Source organism: Protomyctophum bolini, assembly GCF_963924005.1.
Source record: "Protomyctophum bolini genome assembly, chromosome: 14".
Lineage (NCBI taxonomy): Eukaryota > Metazoa > Chordata > Actinopteri > Myctophiformes > Myctophidae > Protomyctophum > Protomyctophum bolini.
In genome coordinates, this window is record NC_137875.1 from 25,865,883 (window position 1) to 25,870,882 (window position 5,000).

Here is a 5,000-nt window from a genome sequence, read left to right on the forward strand (position 1 = left end):
ACTGAATTGTGTTGATAATGTGTACAATATGTGACAGTGAACCACTATTAGTTGCAAGAAAAAATAATATATATATATATATACGTATATATATATGGTCATATATATATATATATATATATATATATAGGGCCCTGGTACTAGAAAGGATCGATGCGGAAGACCCACAACATTGCATGGAGGTACTTTCTGTCTTATCTACACCAGATAAATCTGCTAAATAGGTATGGAACACTTTCTCCAGTGATCAATGAATACGTGTCATCATCTTAAGATAAAAAAAACTGATTGTCCCCCCCAACCAACACACACACACACTGACGCACACGTTGCGGAGTGCATACAGTACAGTAGTTCCAATGCCCTTGAATCTAAAGTCAATTTAGCTGTTAGCCCAGAGGTCTTACTTTTTGTACTTGTATCCTGTTAGACATGTTCTGCCTGTACATACCCCTCTGCATGCATGCATGTCCGCGCGCACGCACACACACACACACACACACACACACACACACACACACACACACACGCACACACTGATTGAACTATTTATGACTAAACAAACTGCGATTTCCTCTTTCTTTCTTCCATATGATGAGAGTTGGGTGCATGGAACCACACTAGTCTTTTGGGTGTATCAATGATCAAGCGTATCAGATCACCTGCACCCTGGCCTGAAGCCTACTGTTGGTATTATGTTGTCCCATAGCTATATGAATGGTCTCCTGGTTGTGTTTGGACAGTGGACAGACGAGGAGAGGAAAGAGGAGGCCTTGTCAAAGCTCATAAGGCTGAACTGTTTCAGAAAACTACCAGGCTGGTGGAGAGCAGTAAAGTAGACGTATCGTGTGTTTGTATGTGTGTGTGCGTGGGCTTGTGTGTGTGTGTGTGTGTGTGTGTGTTCACTACCACCACCCTCTCCCTCTTGGCTCCTACACACACTCACGCACGCACTCACGCACGCACGCACAGAGTTCCACACACTTCTACAGTATGTCCATGCTATTATCCATTTTTCACGTCCAATTGCTCTGTTATGGTAATGGTCGGAGGCCTGCCGTGGGCCGATTACTCACAGCTGACTTCAGAGAGCTCTCTCCCTGTCCTGTTCTCCCTCTCCCCCTCTTTCTCTCCTCCAGCTCTCTCCTCCTTTCTCCCCCCTTTCCCCCCTCTCTCTCCTCTATCTCTCCGCTGTCCCTTCCCCTGCTGTTCTCCTGCTGGTTGTTAATGCACTATTAACCCATTCCTGCTTATTAATTCCCACCCAGTTGTTCCCCGGCGAGTCCACACCATGATATCTGTCATCATTCCATGCCTATTAGCTCCGCAGCCCAACGCTTATTCAGAGCGGTACTCTGCGCACGCACACACTTCTCCCTCCTTTTGTTTTTTTTGTCCCTCCTCCTCCTCTCCCTCCCCTCTTTTCACTCAACCCCCCTCCCTCCCTCCCTCGACGCTAACGCTCTATTTGAGTAAGTGTAATTGCTCGGGGTTCAGTTTGTCGGGATTTAAAGATACTGTACCGCTGTGAGGAGGAGCCAGGCGCGCCGCTGTCCCCGCGGCTCCTGCGCGCGGCGCGGTGATTGCGGGGCGCAGTCGCTTGTGATTGTTTGGCGTTAGTCGTTCACATTTACATGATTACATTTGAGGCGTTTATCTGACGCTCTCTCACATCCAGAGGGACTCGGGGACGATCGAGTGCCTCCGCACAACACAAGGCTTCGTTCAGCTGGATCAACAAGACAATTAGAAGCAACAGTACGGAGGACAAGGGGTCAGACCCACTGCGCTACAACAATGGCTCTGTTGTGCTCAATGATTCAATATGCCCGTTGAGTATAATAGCGTGACAATACTCAAGCTAATATGAGCCAAGAGTTTTAAGATTCTCCCCCCCATTTAGTTTTTCTTAATATTTTACTATTGCAACATCGCACCGCAAAAGTGCTCCTTTAACTCACGGGTCAATTTGTAAACTTTCAGAGTGTAATTAGTTCTTCAGCGTTACGGGCACATAATCACGTATGATGATTATAGCATCAGGGTCATTGTAATTCTTCCACATCAATGGTGATGCATTTGCATTCTGTAAATTGCTGTAAGCATGGCAAGCAATTCTATACAATGCTGTAAGCATTTCGGGCAATTAAATTGTATGATTGCAACAGTTTATTTTATTTACCTACTTTCAACCTTGTGCCCCTATTTTGGGAAATTCTCTTTAAATATAAAAAAAAAAACTAAATCCACAAAACTGATTCAACTTCACCGATGGGGGAGGTAAAGATGTGTGACTACACTCAGTGGTTTGAATTTCCAAATCCTAACGCAGCTTTTCATTTTCAAAACTCCCATTTGCTGATGGGAGTGCTTTTTCAAAACACGCTGGCTTCAGTCAAGTTTGAGTGCTGCTCTAGGTACAATAGCACTTGTAATAAGTCTGTCAGTAGTGGGGGCCCTGCTCCTGGACAGGGATTCTCCCCTGAGTACTTTATGTTCCCTGCCATAAATCCTAATGGAGCACTCTTGGATTAAGAACAGGAATATTCCCTCACAGTGGATCTTGGCAGGCGCTGCTGGAACCCGGCTGCATGTGTCAGGGCCCTGCGGTTTTGGACCTTCCCGAGACATATGCAGGAACGCTGGAGAATTGCACAAAGCCCTCTGGCTAGCCGGCTCCGACCACGCACACCGTCTCCGGTTTCACTGCAACCACATGAAGGCGGCTCGGTAGCGCTAAGTGTGGTCTCTTTGATGGAACTTTTTCTACGGGGCTTTTTTCTCTCTTCAGATGGCCGCGGCTCCTTGAGCTGTCAATCAACCCCCTCCGAAAAATGGTGTTTGTTCAGTTTTCAGTCCCAAAGCAAACTTGACTGTAGAGAGGACCCCAAAAGTGCCAGAGTAATGAGAGTAAATTGTAAAGACAGCTGTTACTGAAAATGATGCGGGTGGCAGAGTGGTTAGGGAGTGCTAGGGTCCTGTATAGCTGAGAGCTAACAGATTAATTCCCAGCAACGGCCTTAAACGGTGTCCTATGATCTGAACACTGTTGTCCCAATGTCTGTTCACATCTAAATATGCCTTGGATGATCAGATCTAGATTTTACCATATGGGCCCTAGCATCCCTGTTCTGGTAGGCTACGGACATTCAGCAGAGAGATTTGGTGTAGAGAGGGGGCTAAAAGGACTGCTTAAGGCTGAACTTCACGGTGGATATGGAACATGATGGTGTAAATGTTTGTGCTTATAGTTACACAACAGGACATTATGTCGTTTTCTTTTGTAAATGCCTGGAATAAATGTCCAGATTCCTCCGACATAAAGGCAGTCACCGTGCACCTGCACTGTACATAGACCCTGTTAACCACATCAACCTCAGCGACCCCATTTTGGGCGTGTTACAATTGGTGAAAAAAGTGACAGATCTGCAATACAAGCTCTCAATGCATTGTGAGCTTGCAGCTATTTACAGCAGAGCAAAATGGAGAGAGCCGAGTATAGAACCCTGAGCAGGTTTTCATAGTAATCTGCAACCTATGGTCGCAATAAGCATATAATATATATATATATAAGCATGTGAGCTTTGAAAGTTTTCAAAAGAAATGTGAAAATAGGGCTTAAGTGGTTAATGTAAAGAGTCAGCCATTGTCTCATAGTGAGCCTTCCTCCCTCTTTAGCATTCCAGATCTTATTCAGTCCTAACCCCAACCATTTGGCATTCACACCAATTTGCCATTCACAACTCGGCTAATAACTCCAGCCTTTTTATTGCATTAGCGATTCACTCGCTCGGCAGTGGATGTCGCGGCCCCAGCCCCTCACCGAGCCCCCCGCCCCATCAACCCCACCACGCTAACTCCCTTGATTTCCAGTTGCATATATCAACCTGCAATTACAGGACCTGGTGTGGAAACTGTCAAGCATGACTGCAGAGGTATTGGACTTATTGCAATTACAGCCAGGTAATTGAGCCACTGTGGGTGAAGATGTTAAATGCTGTGACTGCAGTGGGAGTCTGTGTCGACTCTGTTTCATTCCCTTTCGGGCCCCCGCTCATTGTAATCTCATGTGCGAAATGGTCCATTTTTTCATCTGCTGTAAAGTCACTCTTGCGGAAAGTGAAATGGTACTTTTTTTGCTGCAATAAGTTGTTACAGATACTCCAGTCAAAACACTAGGTGAGATTGTAGTGCCCCCCCCCCCTCCTGCAATAAGCCAGTGTTGCGGAAAATCTAACAACGAACGAAGCTATGGTTAAAATTATGTTGTTACTGTTAAGTTATTATTATGGAAACTCAGATTAACAGTGTTAATGTACTGTTAACGGTACTTGTTCTGTCATGGGTCATACCTGGAACGTAAACTATGTGCCGTTATCAATCTAATCTTCCATGAAACATTTTGAAATGACATACATTTAGCACATTTAATCATTATTAACCTTGTTAACCACATTATCTGCAGAGTATAGTGAAGCACTATATTTATTTTTTCTCTCCAGTAAATATTGAAGATTTCATTTCCTACATACCATACAGATTAACAAGAGTAGAATTATTTGGTTTCAGCTCCTCGACTTTGTCGCTAAAACAGTAGTAATGAAACATAGAAACAACTTTACAATAATATTAGCACACTGTGAGGTGCATTTGTTAAGTGCTATGAGCATGGGTTCAACTTCTCTCTCTCACTCTCTCTCTCTCTCTCTCTCTCTCTCTCTCTCTCTCTGTGTGTGTAAAGCTATTAAACACACTTTGTGAGGTTGAATTATTTCTTTTTTTCTCTCCCCCCACAAACCATGAACACAGACGGCCCACGGCCTCTCAAGTGCATCCAAACTTATTTTGGGAGCGGTGATGATGAGTGGGCTTTGAAATGAAGGCCGCACACAGACTGGTGTGTCTTGGGAAGCCGTCTGTAACAACCAAGCAAGAGGTGTTTGCTCGTAGCAACCTGGACAAAAATAAATAAATAAAGTTTGTCCACTTCCACACCTGCA